This window comes from Camellia sinensis, chromosome 4 (assembly GCF_055761805.1).
Source record: "Camellia sinensis isolate YWXY chromosome 4, ASM5576180v1, whole genome shotgun sequence".
Classification (NCBI taxonomy): domain Eukaryota; kingdom Viridiplantae; phylum Streptophyta; class Magnoliopsida; order Ericales; family Theaceae; genus Camellia; species Camellia sinensis.
In genome coordinates this window covers 174,076,047-174,098,332 of record NC_138964.1, presented here as the reverse complement: position 1 = coordinate 174,098,332, position 22,286 = coordinate 174,076,047, and positions in this window count along the sequence as shown.

Genomic DNA, 22,286 nt, shown 5'->3' with positions numbered 1-22,286 from the left:
TCCCTTCTCTTGAAGTTCGAAGCCTTTTGAGCCACATCATTGGCTCTATTGTTCAAGAATCTTGGAACATGGGTTACATTTGCTATTTGAAACTGAGAAAGCAAATGTAATGCAACAACATAATGTGGCAGGATACTTATGCTTTGACACTTGAAAATTCCTTTCACTTGGTTAACCACCAATTGAGAATCTCCAAATATGTCAACTGCATGTACTTGTAATCCAATAAGAATCTCTATTCCCACAATTAAGGCTTCATATTCAGCCTGGTTATTGGAACAGGTAGCTTCATCCACTCTAAAACCATGTGTAGTTTCTGTCCCCTGTGGAGACTTGATTACAATACCAATTCCAATTAACCCATTTGCTTTCGACCCATCGAACCACATTTGCCATGGCTCAACACTGGCCATACCAAGTTCCATTATCTCCTGGCTCTCTATTTGAGATGGATGATCTGCCAAAAAATTGGCTAAAACCTGCCTTTTTACTGCCCTTTGAGGGACATATTCTAGATGAAATTCTGATAAGGCAAGCATCCATTTGCCAATTCTTCCCCTCAACATTGGTCTAGATAACATATATTTAACCAAATCCGTGGTTGCAATTACCAAGACAGTTGTAGGTAAAAGATAGTATCTCAATTTTATTGCAGCAAAATACAAAGCAAGGCACAGCTTTTCAACAGCTGAGTATTTACATTCACAAGAATTTAAAAACCTACTAAGGTAATAAACAGCTTGCTCCTTGCCTTCTTCATTGTCTTGGGCCAAGAAAGCTCCCAATGAATCTTCTGCTGCAGCTATGTACAACTTCAAGGGGTTGTTATCCTTTGGTGGCATCAGCACTGGAGGGTTGGCCAAGTAGGCCTTGATACCTTCGAAAGCAATTTGATGCTCTGCTGTCCACATAAATTCCTCTTCATCTTTCAGCCTTAACAAGGAAGAAAATACTTTAGTTTTCCCTGCAGTGTTAGAAATGAACCTTCGAAGAAAGTTAACCTGCCCAAGGAACCTTTGTAATTCTTTCTTACTTGATGGGGGTTTGGCTTCAATGATTGCTTTGGCTTTATTCTGATCAATCTGTATTCCTTTCTTGTGAACAACATAGCCCAAGAAATTTCCAGATGATACACCAAAAGCACATTTAAGAGGATTGAGCTTTAACTTGAACTTCCTCATCCTTTCAAAAGCTGCTTCTAAGTGAAACAGGTGCTCCTCCATGGATTGGGACTTAACCACAATGTCATCAATATAACATTCCAAATATCCTCCAATAAGATCATGAAAGATAGTGTTCATGGCTCTTTGATATGTAGCTCCAGCATTCTTTAGACCAAATGGCATCTTAACCCATTCAAAGGTGCCAATATTCCCAGGACATCTGAATGCTGTCTTGTGGATATCTTCCTCTGCAATGCAGATTTGGTTATAGCCGGAATGCCCATCCATCATTGACAAGACATGGTGACCTGCTGAACTGTCCACCAGCAAGTCCACTATGGGCATAGGGTACTCATCTTTGGGAGTTGCCAGATTTAAATTTCTGAAATCAATACATACCCTCATTTTGCCATTCTTCTTGACTACAGGCACAATATTAGATAGCCACTCGACATACCTGGCTGTTCTAATAAAACCTGCCTTGAGGAGTCTAAGGATCTCTTCCTTGACCTTCTGAATTACTTCTGGACTCATCCTCCTTGATTTCTGCTTGTAAGGCTTGAAATTAGGCTTCATCGGGAGCCTATGTTCCACTAATGACCTATCCAATCCTGGTAGTTCATTATAAGACCATGCAAAGCAATCTTTGTATTTTTTCAGAACAACCAATAGCTGGTTTCTGTCCAGAGCATTCAAACAAGCACTTATATAGGTGGGCTGTTGTACAAAACTTTCCCCTAGATTTACTTCTTCTAAAGGATCTTGTGCATGAGAACTCCCTCTGGTTTCTTCTACCTTTGAAGTGATCTTCAAGCTTGGTTCTGCCCCCAGATTCTTCAATTCAATATCTCTGTCCTCCTCCTCATAAACAAAATCTGTCCACAAGGCTTCCTCTTCCTGTACCTCCTGGACTTTTGTTTCAATGTCCAAGGCACAGTACTTACCAAGAGTCAAGACTCTAGCCTGTTGCTGCTGCTGTTTGCAGCCAATTATCATGGCCTCTCTCTCTTGCTCTTGAACTTTCTGGACTATTGCTTTTATGTCCAATGCTGAAAATTTAATCAAAGCCAAGGACTTGGCTTCTTGTGGTTCCTCTCTTTGCCTATAACCAGGCATCATTATCATCTCTAAGGACAACCTCTTCATCAGCACTTTTTTGGACTAAGTGCTTCAGGTGCGTCACCTCCTCATCAGCCGTCACTTCGGCTGAGCTGTCATCTTTCATCAGTATACTGAGAGGTGTCACTCCCTCAATATACAATTTAGCCTCTGCAAAGTCTGCACAGGCTATGAAGGGTTGAGGATCTGCATCGATTTCCTCTGTCTCTCCATTGCCTAAAGCCATCATGATTTTCTGATGTAAAGAAGAAGGCACACATTTGTTAGTGTGGATCCAATCCCTTCCACGCAAAGCATTGTATTTAGCATTACTGTCGATTACGAAGAATGCTGTCATACAATCCCTGGTTCCCACACTTAAATTAATGGGTAGAATCCCCTGAGCCATTTGCTTATCTCCAGCAAAACCAGCAATGGTTGTGCTGGTTGGTATCAACCTGGGATTCTTTTTCCCTAGTTTCTTCAAAGAAGATTTCGGGAGTAGGTTTACTGCTGCCCCATTGTCTATCAGGACTCGGTTCAGCTGTATCCCATCAAAGAAAGCCTTGATGTACAATGGCCTGACGTGCTGCGTCATCGAATCTGAGGGGTACTCGAATGGATACGATAGATTGATGCTTACTACTTCCTCACTTTCATATTCATCTTCCATCGGGGTAACCATTTCGAAGTTATCTTGCACCATGCTTGCTTGCGAGTCTTCACTAGAGATCTGAACTAGATCAGCTTCCTGCCCCTCTTGATTTTCATCTCCAGCTTGGAATTCCTGTGGTAGTATGTGTACCATGTTCACTGATACTGGGGGAAACGAGCCAAACTGGATGGCTGGCTGTACTTGTTCACCCTCTTGGTTACTATGGTTGACTCCCTCAGAAACATCCTGCATGATGCATTCTGGTATTTCATTGCTAACTGATCCCTTCGAAGGATTTTTCTCAACTGGCTCTTCAGTCAGAAACGTTTGCTCAGCCATGAAGGCTTCGAACATCTCTTCTTCCATGACCTCTTTCTTCTGGCTTATGCTAATCTCTTCTTCGGTCTCGCTATCTGTCTCCATCAAAGCTTTCTCCAACCCTACCAAACTAGCCTTCTCTCTGGTTTTCAGTTTAGAATGAACTTTGGCCAACTGTTCTCGGCTGCAGACCACTTTGCTCTGTGGAACTGGCTTTGGAGCATGGTCTGACTTTGGGTTCTTCCTTCCTTCCGTTTTGACTGGTGAAGAATTTTCTCCACTTTCCTTCAGATCTTTCTGATACTGGGTGTACCTGCGCTGAATTTTTCTTCTCTGTGATCTTGAGATGACTGGGACCATATCTGGTTCCCTTGTCTTTGGGTGTTTAAGCAGCACCCAATTATTTGGAGCCACCATAGGAGGCCTGATCATCCTGCCTTGGTTTACAACATCTCCTCGAACAGGCAATTCTCTAGGTTTGTTTTGCATTACAAACCAGTCTGGGACTCCAGGTACCCATGAACTTGCTGATTCAGATGCTGAACTGCCCTTTTCCACCTTCGAAGCCATCTTCGAAACTGGCCGTAAAGGTAAGTGCTTGGTTTTGTCCTCATGTTTTGAATCTGATCCAGACCTTCGATAAGGGTGACCATTTTTTGTCCTGCGTAAAACTGGTCTAGGGGGCCAATCTCTGGCTTTGATTCCATGAACCGAACCTCTCTCCAGTTTTCTTTCAGAATGGCTACTCTCCATTCTATAATAGGTATGTGGCCTGGATTCATGCAAGAGCTTCTTGCCTTTGTCATGCATTCTGTTCACCACAGGCTCAACCACTGGTGGTCTCTGCCTATCACTAGCCGGATACGGCCTTTTGTTGTAAGCATTGGTTGACTTAGGATGTCTCTGAACGTCCTTGTAGTATTGCTTCCCATCAGTTGGGAACCCCTTCAACCACTTGTAACTGAGTCTGCACCTGGGGCACATTCTCTGCATTACCGCTGCTTCTAAAGAATCATCATCCAGTGATTCTTCATCAGAATGTTCCTTCTGGTGCGAGAAACCTTGTTCAATAACTGGTAGGCTTCTAGCATTCTTCTTGATGTTGGTTTGATTAGCAACATGCATCTGCACATTGACTTCCTCCAATTCTGTCAAGGACAAGTTCTGAAAGTCTAATGTAATGACATTGGCTGCTGCCTCTCCAACTTCTGGAAAGGGATCACTGTCAATTCCCATGGCTTTTTCTGTTTTAGCTGAGAACTTCAAACTTCCTTTTCGAATCTGTTCTTGGATCCTGTCTCGAAAAACAATGCAGTTTTTAGTCGAGTGAGTCCAAGAATTATGCCATTTACAGTATATTTTTCCTTTTAGTTCATCTGGAGATGGTAATTTTACTCCTTTAGGTAACTTAAGGAAATTAGCCGCGAGCAAATGATCAAAGATGTCATCTGCTTTTGTTAAATCGAAAGAGTATTTTCTATGAAAGTCTTTCTTTTTAAACTGCTGGTCTATAGTTGTATCCTTATGAATTAATGCTTCACAAATTACAGGTTCTTTGCCTACAATCTCTGCTGCATCTATTTCATAATTAGGATCTCTATAATATGTCTTATATGATGCATTATTTCGATCTTGTTCCTCTTCTAATAATGCTTCATATCGAGACACCTTATAGGTTAATTCGACCAAATCTCTGAATTCAGTTGAATCAAACTTCTTTCGAAGCTTGAATTCTAAACCATTTTGAGCCAATCTGACGAATTCTGGTTCTGGCAGGATGACTCTACATTTATTTCGAGCCCTTTTAAATCTGGAAATAAACTGAGTAGCCTTTTCTTCAGGCCTTTGACTCAATCTAGCCAAATCTGCCATAGATACTTCTGGCTCTGATTGGAAGAATTGGGCATGAAATGCCTCTTTCATTTGTTGCCAATTTTGAATGGAGCCAGGTGTAAGGTTGATGTACCATACAAATGCTCCCCCCGTTAGGGAATTTGGAAATAATCTCAGTTTCATATAGTCATGGTTAATAAATTCACCGCATTGAGCGGCAAACCTAGCAATATGTTCTATCGTTGATTGATTTCCAGTCCCATAAAAAAGGGTAAAATCTGGTATCCTGAATCCCCTTGGGTATTCATGTACCCTATCTACCCATTCTGGGTATGGTTTTCTGTATATAGGAGTCTGGACCCCCCGAGCCATTGGTCCACATATCTCCCTAACAATATCAGCAATCTGGTCTCTAGGGACCATATTTTGTGCTTGCTGAACCACTATTGGAGGGGCAAACACAGGATTTGGTGGACAAACTTGTGCTTGTGGTCCTCTTGGTCCATAAGGTGGTAAATTTGGGGCTGGTTGTCCTTGCGGTGCAGGTTGCTGTTGAGGGTATGGGTAACCTCTTTGAGCCTGACCTGCGAAAGGACCTGTAAAAGGTGCTGGAACAGGTGTCGTGTCTCTGCCATTTGTAGGAAAACCCTCCAACCCCCCGGGTGTAAATTCGAATAAGGGATTAGTGTACCCCCTTGTGCCAGGCATGGCTTCGAACATGGGATTTGTAACCATTCTTATGCCAGTTTCTTGTACTTGGCCAGATCCACCAACCTGTGTGGCTTCATTATTAAGTACTGAGGCATTTTGGCCTGCTATAGGCCTTGAAATGGGTTCATACCAAGACTGAGGTGATGGTCTTTCAAAGTTTTGGGTACTAGTTTGACCATTAGAATGTCCATTAACTTGCATAGGCTGTTTTTCTCTAGCCAATCTTTGTTGGGGGACATTTACAACTTCCTCCGTGTGTCTTGTGTTTGTTGGTTGGTGGGTATTCATTCGATCCAAAAAGGATGTCGCCCACCTTTCCATTGTGTTCATTAATTGTTGTCCCATGGCATTTACTAAACCATCCCATGGATTTGTTGGTTGAATAAATGGCACAGTGGACGGTCCAATTCCTTGGTTTTGTCCAATAATATGAACATATGGTTCTTGTCCAGAAGTACTGGTCTGTTCGACCATAGGTTCTGACAATATAGGAGTTTCCACAGGATGTGTTACCACATTATCCTCTGGATTTGGTATTTCTACCTCTCCTTCCACGCCTTCTTCCAAGCGTTCATTTTCTCCTTGTCGTCTTCTTCTAGCCATTTTTTAATTAGGTCCCACCGGGCGTGCCAAAAATATATGTTGGCTTTTTGGCTTTTCGAAGGGTATTTTTGTGAATGTGAGCGTGCCAGTAAGGATCAATCAGTCCTTACAGAAATTGTGATTGCCAACCAATTATCAGACGATTGTGTTTTAGTTCTTTTCAGCCTCAATGAATAGGACTTTTACTGGTGGCTTGACTTAGGAGAAGTTAATAGAAATAATAGTAATATGAAGAACAATTGAAGTATTTCATAAAAATGAACACTTACAATGGTTCGAACTCAGCCTCAGAGAGGTTTACAACAGCAATCTACTTGAATCTACTTGAAGCTACTCCTATAAATTGAAGTGCAGTGCGGGTATTTAAAGTGCAGGTATTTAAAGAACAAGTATTTAAAGACTGGAAATGTAAAAGACTGGAAAAGAAAATATATGAAGTAAATGACTGGTTTGTATGATCTGAGTTCGTCCTTTTTTCTGGGGGCTGCCCCGCTATTTATACTCGTCAGTGATGACCTTCGAACTGCACTTCGAACCGTCGAACTGCTCCTCCATGATCGCTGATCATGCTTCCTTACAAGTAGCTCCACTACGCCATTACTGGCAGTTGAGTTTCCCTCTTGTACTTGAATTTGAATATGAGTAACCGTTGAAGATATGTCATCTTGCATCCCGTTATTGATCTAGTGTTACTCAGATCATGTGAGGACCAATATTTATTGCCACGTGTACGATCAGGATTGAAGGCTTGAATAACCTCCCTTTATTACCCTTACTCTGCCACGTGTCGAACTGTAACTGGTTTTTACAAAATATGTAGCCAACAGATACAAACACTTAAAAAATAATTTTTTAATAAATCTCCCATAACTTTCTCAATTTTTTAAAAGCTGCAAAATTTAACATTTTTCGTGTTTGAGAAATTGTGAAATTTTAGAATTTTCTTTTATATAAGCTACGAAACTTAAGTAATTGAGAAATTTCTCAAAATTACAAATTTCTGCAGTGAGATTTCTTCTTTTTTGAAATTTTTATGTTGTGATAGATATTTTCTGATAGATCCCTTAGAATATGTTAAAAAAATATAAATTTTATGAAAATAAATATGCAAAATGAAAATTGTGAAATTATAAAATTTTGAAGAAGAAGAAAAGCAAAAGTTAAACGTCTGACAGACCATTTAACTTGTCTATGCACATCTCAGGTTATAAGAAATTAAGGATACTCCAATTAAGATGTGACGCGTGAGACTTCATGTGTTATGAAATCTTTTGTGGAAGTTAGTTTGCTACCTATTATTTTAATTATGAGGCCTATATGCAAATTCTTTAACAAAAGTATTGGCACTTATTGTTCATAGCGATCACATAAATATGTTATTTGGTGGTATTTGAGTATTCACATCATTCGTATTTAGATATTTGTCTTGGTGTTTCTTAAAAATGATATAAAAATGATAAGTCTTATTATTAAAGTCAACAAAAATTAGAATAAATTATAAATGTACTATTTGAGATTTGTTTAAAATATGATTTTTTTTTTATAATTTAGAAAATAACAAATACTCCTTAGTCGGAATTTTTTATTTAATAGAATTTACTGAAAAAATGAAATTCTTAATTGTTCTCTTATACAATAATAAAATTACATGAATTATTAGTCAAAATAAATTTATGATATCATTAAAAAATATTAATTGATTTAATGATTTATTAATAAAAGGGGCATTTGTTATGAAATTAAAAACTTCAAAAAACAGGATGTGATTTCCAAAATCGTAGGATGAAAATCATATTATAAGTAAATCTCAAAATATGTATTTATAATTTATCCAAAAAAAAAAAAAAAAAAGAAAAAGTTAGACAACACATGTACTTATTTGAGGAGTACTAAATAATTTTTCCATCAACATTGGCATCTCATGACAATTCTGTACAGCACCTGATAACTTCTTGGGTAAAATCTATGCACTTCCTGTGGTTTAGAAAAAATATATATAATCAACATCACAAATTTAGCATTATTATATCAATTTATTTTCAGTAAAATTTGCGCAGAGACACATAGTTACGCAAATTATATATATATATATATATATATATATATTAATGTAAAAAAGACGATAATATTATTTTTTTACATTCATACAATTAACAAATTACTCATAAAGAAGACAAAGTATCATGTGAATTAAACTATTAAGGCAGTCTAATATAATTATACCAAACTTATGGGGTTGAATTTATTTTCTTCAAACTTTATTCTAATTTACCCTAGCTTATTTCTTTAATATATATTATTAAATCAACAATTTTAATTTCCTTCATTATTGCTTTTGGTACAAATTATGGAGTTGCTTGGTAAAATATTTGGTGCAATTTCTGATTACAGTTATAAGACATAAATTGCGTGAACAAGCTAAGGAATGTCGATTATTAAGAAAAAAAAAGTTAATCAAATTAAGGAAAAAAAAAAGAAGAAAAAGAATATTTTTAAATTTTACTTTTAAATTAACAACATGTTAAAATTCACACCAAACATACTCATTGCACGTTTCCCTAGAAATGTTGAGTTTCCATTAAATTGTACATCAACTTTCTCAATCCATATAGCTCTTTATAGTTACAATGAAGCCTAAAATTGGACTAGTGTTGAATACAAGACTTGTCAATGCTATGAAGGAAAGAATTGGTGCAGAGAGGACCAAATGTAGGGACCAAGTGAACTGAAAAGGATGGTGGTGGATGAGAAGAGCCTGAAAAATCTAATCTACACCCTCTTGTGTACTAATGGTAAAAGAAACCCTTGGTCCCCTATTTGGAGGCACTTCCTTGCATAACAACAAATCAGGCAAAGAGAAAAGCTTTCTTTGTTTTGCGGACTTATCATTCAAAAACCCGATTGTTGAATAGAAAAACAAAAACGAAAAAAATGATAGTAAGAAAAAGGAGCTGCGATATGAAAAGTAAAGTAGTGTAGGAAGGGCTAGCAAAGTAGATCAAAGCAACAGTGACCAAAAAAAAAAGAAAAATGCTTGGGAGCACAAGAAATGGAGCATTAGAAGGACCATTAATGATGTGACAGTGTCCCTCCCACTTTCTATGTCTTGTTTCTTTCTTTTTTTTTTATTATTCCTAATGCATTAGTGCTATTAGTAATGTATTTTTTAGTGGTCTAAATCATTGTTGAAAAAAAAAATTGTACATCAAAGCAAGCAAAAAGGCTATTTCAGCAGGACTTTGTGACAGAGGGTAAGTAGTAGGAAAAATGTTTGGGAGTTTTAAATTGGGAGCACTAAAAGAACTCTAGAGAGTGGGTTTCACTGACTGATGTGATGTTTTGGCCTTAAATTTTTTTTTTTTTTTTTTTTTTTTTTGAATTTCTACCTCATTAGTAATCCATTAATGCTCCTAAATTAGTGAGATGTATCATTATTGAAGTAGTAGTAGTGTAGTAGTAGGAGGAGGAGGCTATGACCTAGTTCCTCGTGCCCCTTATGGTGGGTTTTCAGACTTTAGGAGCAATAATGAAGTAATGATGGTAGGAAAAGTCAAAAAGAAGAAAACTTTGTAGAAAAATTTATTATTTTTTTTGCATTATAAAAACCATCAAATTCATGTAATTAAATGTTATTTTAATATACTTGTTGTTTCTTTATTTATTATATTAAAGAGAACTTGATTTATAATTAACAAGTTTTGGGGGTACGAAACTCCTCTAATATTCTCTAATAGGTGATTAAAATAGATAAAAGAACATAAGAGAAAATTTGGAGGCCGGCTTCCCTACAGTTTTCATTGGCAAGGATAATTGCACATTTATTAGCTTTTAAAAAAAAAAATATGATTAATTGTTGGCTATCCTAACTTGTCCATGAAATAATTATCTTGCTTGGTTTCCAGTTTTTCAAAATATCTTTCAGAAAATTCTACTCTCTTATTTTTTGTATTTTTTTGTTTTTACTGAATTTTTTTAATATTTTAAGTAATTTTTTTACTTTTTAGACACACCTAACATAAATACACCTAAAAAGTAAAAAAATTGTAAAAAAAATCTTTTAAAAATTCATTAAATACCAAAAATACAAAAAAATACAAGAATTCAGTATATTTTTTATATTTTTATGTATTTATTAATTTTTTAAAATATTTTTTCACAAATTTTTTACTTTTTAGATACATCTAAGTAAGGTGCATCTAAAAAAGTAAAAAAAATGTTTAAAATTTAAAAAATATTCACTAAAAACAAAAAAACATAAAAACCAAAAAAGTCAGTTTTCAAAAAACTTAATCCAAAAAACTCAAACAAAACACAGTTTCATGGTAGGCACAGAGATTATTTGTATGGAGTTGTTTTAACATAATAATTTTTAACGCAACCACATCTGTATATATATATATATGTGTGTGTATTTTCTATATCACTACTCAAACTTTGTTCGTTGATTTACAAAAATTCTATGGCCTCGTTTGACAAGAGGCTATTTTAGCCAATTAATCAAAAAGTTACTAAATTAGCTAAAAAGCCAACAACCCATACCAAAAAGTCAAAGATTCTCTTTTCTCTCTACTTTTTGCACATCTTTTCGTAATTAGCCAAAAAGTCATCCCAAACATTTAAGTTTTTTTTACCTACCTTTTTAGCCAAATAGCCAAAAAGTTACTAAATTAGCATGTTCCCAAACGAGGCCTATGTATTCAAAAAATATTTAGGAAAGTGTTCAAAATTCTAGTCTATGGATTATATTTTATTTTTATGTGTTGTAATACATATTTAAAATGAATTTGATTCACACGCTTCAAATTGCATGGTGTATGTTGAAGTTTTTATGTGATGTGAGTCAAATTAAGGATGAATTTAATTCACATATTTAAAATTAGAGAAATTACATTTAAATAATTACATGTAAGTGATAAATTTTATGCATATTAATAATTAAAGTAGTAAATTTTTTTATGAATCTGTAATTTTTTTTATTCAACTCATGAATCAATAATTATTTTGTGAAAGAACCACTCAATTGTATTTTTCCCTTTGAAATGTCATTTGTTTTTTGATTTGTTAGAGAGAGAGAGAGGGGGGCGGGTGTGTTGTGGGGTGGAAGAAAGGAATGTGAGAGTAACAAGGTGAAGGACAAAAAATAAAAAAATAAAAAAATAATAATAATAAGGTGATGGACAAAGCATTTTTCCAAGGAAAATGAGGAGTTGATCTCAAGGGTATGAAGGTTGGCTAGGTTCCCGGAAGTCATGTGAGGAGGAGAGATGGCATCATTCATTTATATTTCTTTGGAAAATCTCTCTCTCTCTCTCTCTCTCTCGGTGAGGAGTGAGGAGTGAGGCAACATACACTTGCAAAACATTCATCATTTATATGCATGCACGGGCACATTGAAATCAAAAAAAAACAACACACATATATTTATCTATCTATATAAATGTGTATATTATACTCAAATAAGTGTGATGGTTTCAAGCAATCACTACCCAAAGAATATATTGGAGAATGAAAGTCTCCGACGATTCTGCCTCATCTTTTGACTCTCCCCCACTCTCTCTGTCTCTCTCTCTCTCTCTCTCTCTCTGGCACTGCTACATTCCGGGCGGGTCCATCCCAACAATTAGAGTCTCACCAGCTGTTCCCCTCAATCTAGTCATCAATATATTGGCTTTAAGACTTGGTCCCACTTGTTTACATCCTGTTTTCTAATTGCACTAGGACAAATATATATAGGGCGGTGTGATGTGGTGTTTGAGTCGTGTCATATTAAGGCCTCGTTTGGAGACTGACTATTTTAGTTAAAAAGTTAAAAAGTCAATTAAAATTAATCACATCACCTCTCTACTTTTTTTCACATTTTTTCGTAAAAAGTCAAAAAATTACTAAAATAGCTTGTTCCCAAACGAGACCTAAGTTTACGTGTTAAAATATGAACTCAAACACGATTTAAAAAAATAGGACAAATATATATAGGGCGGTGTGATGTGGTATTTGAGTCGTGTCATATTAAGGGGTTATTTAGAATGTCATAAATAAATGTATTTTTTGATTTTTTAAATTAAAAAGTTAAGGAAAAAAATATGGTTCTTTGGATTACTTTTTGACTTTTTATGAAAAAATGTGTATTAAAAAATTGTATAAATTAGTGTATAGGAAAAAATTAGGATTGAGAGTTGTGCAGTCGTAATTTTTGACTTTTGATGAATAATGATAATTTTTTAACTTTTTGAATAACTTTTTAATTTTTTGACTTTTTGGACACATGTCAAACTTGACCTAAGTTTGTGTGTTAAAATTTGAACTCAAAACACAATTTAATAAATGTGTCATATATATAAATAATAACATAATTTGTTAATAATTGTGTCAACTCGTAAATAACACGACTGACACAATTAATTTTTAAACCTATTTATTTATTATGGCACAGGACGATATGACACGATTGACCAAATAAAAAATCTGTTTGGGTGAGAAAAGCAAACATGGACAATCTTGTTCGAAAGAAAAAAATAAAATAAAGAAAACATCTTTGTTTGGAAGAAATGAGAAGAGAAAAAAAATAAGAGAACAAAAAAGGTTGTATTATATATCAATTAATTACTATAAATATCTATCTATATATACATAGACTTATATATATATATATATATATCAACAATGATTCATCCCCCTTCAAAAGTCCCACCCCCACCACCCCCATACACACGTGGGGCTTGGGGATTGGGAGATCAGGAAAAAAAAAAAAAAAAAAAAAAAAAAAAAAAAAAAGTTAGCCAATCAAATGCAAAGGGGGTGACGGGGGTGACCCCCAAAGGGGGTCTCAACCTTTATTGTATATATATATATATAAATATAAAGTTACACAGGTTATAAACAAGTCATTTTTGGATCGTAGGTCGTGTTTGTATTAACGAGTTACACACTAAAATAAATGGGTTAAACGTGTCATTTTTGGATTTTACAAGTTCAACCCGAACACGACGGGTTCGTTTGGTTTGTATTTCTGAAAAAATTTAAGGAAATTTTCTCTACAAATAAGTTTTTAAAAATAATCAAACCAAACAAATTTTCCCAAAAAAAATTCTCAAAACTTGTAAACCAAACAAATTTTCTAAACAAATCTCTCTCTCACACACATCAAATCAATCACTTTTTCCAAAACTCTCTCTCAAAATAATTTTTCAAAACATCTTTTGAAAAAAACCAAACCAAACAACTTTTCGTACTTTTTATCTCTAAAACACATCTCTCAAACACAAACCAAACATACATGTTTATTATACGGGTTCACGAGTCGTGTTATATACGTGTTCGTATCGGAAAATGTTCAATCCTAATCCCCTAATTTCGTGTACGATTTGAGTCGTGTTATCTTGTCGTATCGGGAATTTCCACTCCCTAATTATATATATATATATAATAAGTTTGGGACCAGATTTATCCACCCAAAATTTTCTGAGTGGATGGTTATGTGGTGGAAATTAAATTTGTGTAGTATTGGATTCATATGTAGAATAAATTTGAATCACAAAATAATGATTCTAAATAGTTAAGTTTGAATTTGTAATATCATTGATATAGATAAAAGTAGACTTTCCTCTAATCCTCTAATTGAACTGGAGGATCCAACTTTAGGTAATTTGGGCTCATCTTGGGTCCATCGCGATCATCCAAATTGCTTAATTTTTAGTGTCTTTCATGTAGATAATCAATATAAAAAATTAGATTAATTGGATATTAATAATCACGCATTTGAATAACGTCTTAAAAATTTGAGGGGTCTATTCTCGAAATCATACTTGTAGTTCATTTTATTTATTTTTTATTAACACAAGTAATCGAGACATATGTATATGGTCTATCTAATTTTTTTTTTCTTATTTATTTTTATATGAATAATCTGTTTAGAAAATATTAAAAATTAAACGACTTAGATGGTTACGATGGAATTGAGGTGGGCCCAAATTTTCCTAAACTAGATTAGTATAAAAAGTGGATGGTAGGGAATCCTCCAGTATAAAATTGTTATGTACAAAAGTAAATGATTAGTAGCATTTTATCCCCCTTAATTATTGCTGAACGCCAATTTATTTTCTTGATTTTAAAGTTATACATATAGATCTCTTAATTATATCTATAAAAAAAATCGTACATACCCCCCTTCAGATGGCTAAACGATCAATTCTTACGGTTGAGATAGGAGTGAGCAACAGATATACCGATCGAATTGAATTGATCCGTCGCATTTTGGACGAATACGTGATGACGAGTGGACGGTTGCAGATTAATTTTTTCCAATCCGCCTAACTTTGGACTGATGGCGGATTTGAGATTCCTTTGGCCGCAATCGAATTGCCAAACCGCGAGCATCCCCAGTAATTTGTAAGACTTTGTGTTTTTAATTTATTTAGATATTTTGTTTGTGTTTTCAATTGAAGAAGAGTTTAAATATTCTGTTGAAAAAGAGTTTTTAACTTGAACATATTTTTTGAATTGAAAAAAATAAATGTATTATTTATTTATATTTTTTGGTTTTTAAATCTAATTCTAAAAATAATAAATAAAAAAGATGATATATACTAGTTGGTTTTTGTTTTCAAAAATAGATATAGATGTAACGATGCAAAGGCATACAATCTCTACTACTGTTCTGTTCATGGTTTTGGTGGTTTGAATTATTTTTATATTTTAAGAACCACAAATTGTAATACTTTATGTAAATGAGACATGTTGTGATTGTAATATGTTGATGAGGTATGCAGTGATTGTAATATTCTAAAATTTCAAACTTACTTTCTTTCTTTAGATGAGACACGTAGTGATTGTAATACTTTTTTAAGTTATTGATTGTAACACTTTTTTTTTTTTAGGGAGTGCACAAGTTGAATTATGTTGAAAATTTATAAAATTTTAAACCGCCAAACTGATTCGTATCTATCCGTCAATCCACTTAATTTACATCCGCCGGATTGGCGGACTGATGCAGATTGATTTTCTCCAATCAGTCACTGTTGCAGACGGATGACAGATTGAAAGTTCCGTAGCCGCAACCGACCCACGCCCACCTCTAAGTTGAGATATAAAAATGTACGCTTTTCAAAGTTAAGGTTATAAAGTAATATTTAGTAATAATTGAAATGATAAAATATAATAACACAAAAAAAAGGTAAATTTTTTTAATTATAATATATATTTAAATTTGGTGTAATAAAAGTCATAAAATGAATCTAACTCATATATTTCAAATTATGAATACATTTTTTTTAATATTTTTATAAGTATATAATTATATATATATATATATGCACATGCACATGCAGACATAAATACTAAGAAAAATTACATTAACAATCTCTATAATTTAGGATTTGTGTCACTTTGATTAATGACTTTTCAATTGTGATATATTTGATTCCGAATTTTAATCTTGTTTCAAATAAAGACAATTGAAGATGTCATTGCTTAATTTCAAGGGAAAAATCGTTAATTTGATAAAATATGAATTAATTTGACAAAAATAAATGTCAAAAACCATTTTTAAAATTTTAAAAATTATTTATATCCACCAAAGATAAAATTATGTAAAATTAATAAATCTTTTAGACTTTTTTTTTTTTTAATTTTTGTTATGTGTTTGGATGATAATCATGTAATGGGTGATTTTTAAAATTTTAATATGTAATCGATAAATTTAATACATGAAATATTTTTAGTTTTGGATTTTTTGATTTAATGGATTGGTTTAATAATGATATCAAAGTTGTCACCATATTTAACTTTTGAAAAAATAGAAACTAATTTAATGAAAATAAAAATAACCACCCATTACATGATCATCATCCAAACACATAATAAAAATTAATTTGGTAAACAAAAAATAAATAAATGTCTAAAAGATTTATCAATTTTACATAATTTTATCTTTAGTGGATAGAAATAATTTTTAAAAATTCAAAAATATTTTATGATGTTTATTTTTCAAATTAATTTATATTTTATCAAATTGACGATTTTTGTTTTGAAATTAAGTAATGATATCTTTAATTATTTTTATTTAAAATAAGATTTAAAATTTAAAATTAAATATATCATAATTAAAAAATTAAAAATTAAAGTTACATAACTTTTAAATTATAGATACGGTTAATGTATACATATAAACAAATCACTTTTACAATTCCCAAAACTCAATGTATGACTTTACTGGAAGGTCTGTGTTTCACTTTGTTGACATGCTTGTAATGTAACGTAAAGCTTTCATTTTCATCAAAGGTGATCATGACCACAATGTTTGTAAAAAGCAAAGGCAATCCCTTTTTCTAAAGTGATATGTCTATATATATATTCATCTCTCTTTCTCTCTCTGTCGACTCTCTTTCTTCATCTCTTGCATGGAGGAATATTTTCAATATCTGTCGTTCCTCATGTATTAAAACAATACTATAACATGCCCTACTTTATATTTGGTTAATATGGCCCACATAATTTAACTTTAAAATAACAAACTTAAATCAAGTTTGACATCCTCAAAAAAATTTAAAAGTTAAAAAGTCACTACCTTATTTAAGTCACTTCATTTTATTTAAGTCACATCACTTCTCTATCACATCACTTTAAATTCAATTCATACCCAGCTTATATTTCATAAAAATTCAAAAAATACACTTATTTAGGACACTCCAAACAACCCTTACTGAACTATTATCATCTCCAATTATTTTTGGCTCGTAGGTTTACAAGGAATTCTTAAAATTATGGCTTCTACTACATAAGAGGGATAGTGGATTGACAAGTCAACATCCCTGTATAACAATCTATGCTTCTTTAAGTTGACCTACATATATATATATATATATACATATGGGCTATGTGAGGTACAATTTGTGACAATGTCACATGACTTGATCAAATGGCAAACATTGTCTCTCAAAATCTTATTTTTATCTATTTTAATGTATTTTTAGTTTTATGATAGTATTTTAAAATTCTCATATTTTAAGATTTTAATTATATTATATGATTATGAGTGCTTAAAAATAGAGGGATAGAAAAGATATTTTTTAGGGATAAAATATTTTTGTTATCAAAAGAATCATTATTATATTGGACATTTAATGATGAATTATTATTCTTTCCGGACCAAACTTTATGTAGAAAAAAAATTAAAAAACAAAACATTTTAAGATCAAATTATTGTTTTTAAAAGTGCATTTATTAGTAACATTTTCAAAATTTTATTGCTAAAAATCGTATTTTTTTACTTTTCAATATGACATTTTAATAATTAGTCTCTCGAACTCTTATACATTGCGGTGATAGCTAAATTTTAACTGTTGTGGCAATCATGTAAAGTTTTTGGTTGTAGCTGGCAACCTAATTAAGATACGATCATTAAGCCATGATACAATGACCCTTATAACTATGTTTTATTCTGTTTTAGTGATATATCCATTTCTATGAAATTGCTTGTATTCTTCTTTTGTGATACATTGAAAAATTTCTTTTTAACTGATAAAAATAATAAATAAATAAATAACTATTTAAAGTTCTTGCTTTTCCAAACATTGACCTTTGAATTCCACCAAATAAAAATGGAAGTTAGGCCAAGTTTGGCTACAAAGAAAAAAGTGCACTTATTTCATCTTTTTATCTTTTTTGGGTCACATCAATCAACATCTCCTCTCTATTTTTTCTACACATAATACAAAAAAATTCAAAAAGTGCACTTATTTAGTATTTCCAAACTAGGCCTAATTTTATTTTTTTAGGAGTAATATTAGGGATCATGAAAAAAAAATCATAAAGATGTTCATAAAATATTCTCTATTTTTAGATTATACATACAATAAAACACTACACACTAATCAAATGATGAAAAAAATTCATAAAAATTTTCATGAATTTTTTTATGACCCCTAATATGATTCTTTTTTAGAGTAACATCACCTTTCTCGTATTAATTATATCTTAATTTTAACATTATTTTGGGAATCGGCTTTCTCACTAGGAGAGATGCACTAGACGGTCCAGCACGGCATTTTGCAGGTGCTACATCATCTATTTTTATGATTCAATCCTATCGTTTTCTAATTTTATGTATAAATCAATTAAATTAGATCTAACCGTTTACTATAAATTCGGTCTATTTTTTTTTTTAATTATAGAACAAATATGATTAAATATATAATTCTGTTTATCAACTTAATTTAATTTTTTATAAATAATTTGCACGCATAACAAGACAATGATGTATCAGAACATCAAAACCGACCACATGACATTGGTAAAATGCCAGACTACACTGTTCAATCAATTTTCAATATTAGACAGAAAAAAAGTCCACTCATATAGTTGTTTTGCATATCAATTCATTTTTTTTTATCAATAAAAAAACTTTGTTGGTGAAAGACAATATATATGTAAAAATACATTAACAAGGCAGGGAATAACACTAAGCATCATAGCCAAGGGCGGAGATACATGGAGGCGAGGGGGTCACGTGCCCCTGACTTTTCAAAAATTTATTTATTTATTTTTATTATTATTATTTTTTGGGAGCTCTGTGCTGTGTGGAGTGTATGTGTATTAAAGGAAAATTTGCTAAATTCAAGTGACCCAATCACCAGTGCTCCGGCATTTTCTTTTAATGGACATACATATGAGCTATGATTAAGACTCCACTCTCACAGGACCCTACAATTTTGGACCATTCATAATGTGAATCTACATATATATGAGTGGGCTCCATATATATATGGAGGGCTAGGATCACTTTGGGAGTATAGGGTCATCTCTAAATGGGGTCCCAAACATTTTTGATATATATATACACAGAAATTAGTATTTAATAGGATTCTGCCATGTATCTCTTTGCAGGCTGATTATGACACAAATAGGTTAAAAATTATTTTTTTAATTTTTTATAAAAAAATAGAGAAATAATATAATTTAAAAAAAAATAAAAAGTAAAAAAATTAACTTTTAATTAATTTTCTAAAATAAACCTATATAGTGGTATACGTACCTTTGACGGATTTGTTGTTCATTATGAAGATTATAAATTTTATTCCTTTCCATTTTAAAATAAAACGATTTTTTTTATTTTGCTCTTATTTTAAATTTATTAATATTAATATTAATATACATAAAAGCATGAAATTGATGTTCCCCAAATGGATGATATATTTGTAGCTCGAGGGAGAAAAAGACGCAATCCTCAAGAAATTACAAACTTACATCACTATCGCGCTGAATCATTCTACACTGTTTTGAATATGCAAATTCAAAAATTAAATGCTCGTTTCACTGAGCTGAACACTGAGTTGTTACTTTGTGTGACATGTTTGAATCCACCTAACTCTTTCTCTAGTTTTGACAAGAACAAGTTAATTTATCTTGCCAAATTTTATTCCAAAGAATTTTCTTCAGTGAACTCATAGTACTTGATGATCAACTTGATACATATATTATCGATATGCTATCCAATAGTGAGTTCTCAAGGTTGAATAGAATTGTCAATCTTACTAAGAAAATGGTGAAGATTGGAAGAGACAAAGTACATCCATTGGTGTATTTACTGTTGACTTTAGCATTAATCTTACCTGTTGCAACTGTTACTGTTGAGAGGGTATTTTCAGCTATGAATATTATGAAGAATCGCTTACAGAACCGAATGGGTGATGAATGGATGAATGATAGCTTGGTTGCCTACATTGAAAGATATTTTTGATGGCATTGACAATGATACTATCATGGAAAGATTTTAAAAGATGAAAACTCGTCGGAGTCAATTATAAAAGTTTAAAATTAAAAACTTTTTGTAATGAATATTAATTTTTAATGTTTAATTTTAACTCGAAAAATTATTATTATGTTATTGTTATTGATTGGAGAAGAAAAATTTTGAGATTATAATTAATAAGTGTCCCCTATATTAAATTCCTGACTCCGCCACTGATCATAGCTAACTTTAACAATTCATTTATCATATGGAAAATGTTTTGGACATCTAATTCTGACCCTCAAATTAATTTTAAGTGATGTGTCATAAGTCATATCACTTGAAAATTTCATTAAAATATAAAAACTATCCAATAAGTATTTTCCATATCATTAGAGATTTGAAATTAAGGATCTAAAATGAGAATGTCTCATTATTATTATCATAAATCTAATTAGGCCCCATCATATCAAGATAATCCTCAGTAAAGATTCCTCACCAAATGATATGTATCATTTGTTTTTCATTTATTACATGTACCAATTAGTATACTAATTAACATATCAACTAGTGTTATGGCATTATTAATGACCGTATTTATTATACAAATTACAAATATCTAAAACCTCTAAAATAATGCTACGTCATCTATTAGTACACTAATTGATACATATAATATTATTCTTTTCATTTTTAAGGACCACTTATTCCTCTATGTATTAATTCTTAAAATATTTATTATGTTAATAGATTTGCACGGAAAATGTTTGGGATCCCCACAAAGGAGGACTCCCATGACCCGTATTGATGTATTGATCATTGATGTTGTGGGGACATAAAATTTTGAATAACAACACGTGGCCGAGGTGCCACGTGTCCTGGTCATGACGCCGAGGTGATCTCGGCAAGGCCGAGGTTATCTCCAAAGATACCGGAATCTGAGATAAGCGGATAAGGGACAAGAGTCCTAGAATGAGAGAAAACTTCAGTTTGGGTAAAGATGAGACTCTTAGAAAGTTTATCCTAATTCTACTGGGTGTCCAAGATTAGCAGTAATCCTAAGTCTATTAAAGCTAGGCTCCTATTGGGACTAGGATTGTGTTGGCTATAAAAAGGAGGCACCTCCATAGGTCTAAGGTATGCTTTTGATTTTCTATCTAGTGAGTTAAGCATTTTTTATTATCTTTGGGAGATATACTGACTTGATCGTCGAAGTGCCCCCGGGTGGAAGAACCACCGCCGAGATCTTCTCTTTCTGTTGCAGGTCAGTCAAGTGCCATCTATTCTGCCAGTGCTCTCCAGCTGGGTACCTGCTTGGCAGTGTGGTCGAAAATTGACACACACAATTTGGCGCCGTCTGTGGGAACGAAAGGAGAATAGATGGCCAATGATAGACCGAAAGAGAATGTTGGGGACGACACCCCTACTGAGAGTGAGAAATATATTGACCTTGGTGTCGAAGAAGACAACTACAACGAAGAGACTCGTGATAAGAATCACGGAGAAGAGGACGTCGGCCAGGAGGGCGACGTGCCCAAGAAATCAGATCGAAGCAAGTATTATAACGAGGACGACTTCCAGCCACCGTTCCCGTCACAAGATACGCCGATTCCAGCAGCCAAAAAAGATGCCCAAGCAGGGGGGGCAGAAGACAACTCCAACGACTCCTCAGCACGATAGGACCAAGGAACATTCTCACCGGCCTTCAAGGGAGGTCGAACGAGGAGAATCAAGAAGGGGAGATTCACAGAGGACACATCGCACTAAGGAAGCTGACTCCAAAGAACATCGGCATGTTCAGGGGAAGGACCTCTGTTTCGATGCGACCAATGGAGGAGGTCCAAAAGGACTCGCAATGACACAGGAAGTAGTACACTAAAGAGGCTAAAATCCAGAGATATCCGAGCTCCTGGACGAACCAAGGAGGATCTGAGGGATTACCTCCAGAGAAAGCGACAAGATGCTGAGGTGACCTCACTTGTCAAGCCGAGATAACACTGGATATGAGAAGACAAGAGCTCAGCCTAAGCAAGCCGATCCCAGATTCCAGATCTCGGAACCCAGATCCCAAAAGACAAGATCTCGGCATAAGATGATTAAGTTCGAGAAGATGAGAGTTTACCGAGATGATGTTTAACACTTGTTGAAACTGGAGAAAAGTTTACAAGTTGAAGTTAAACCG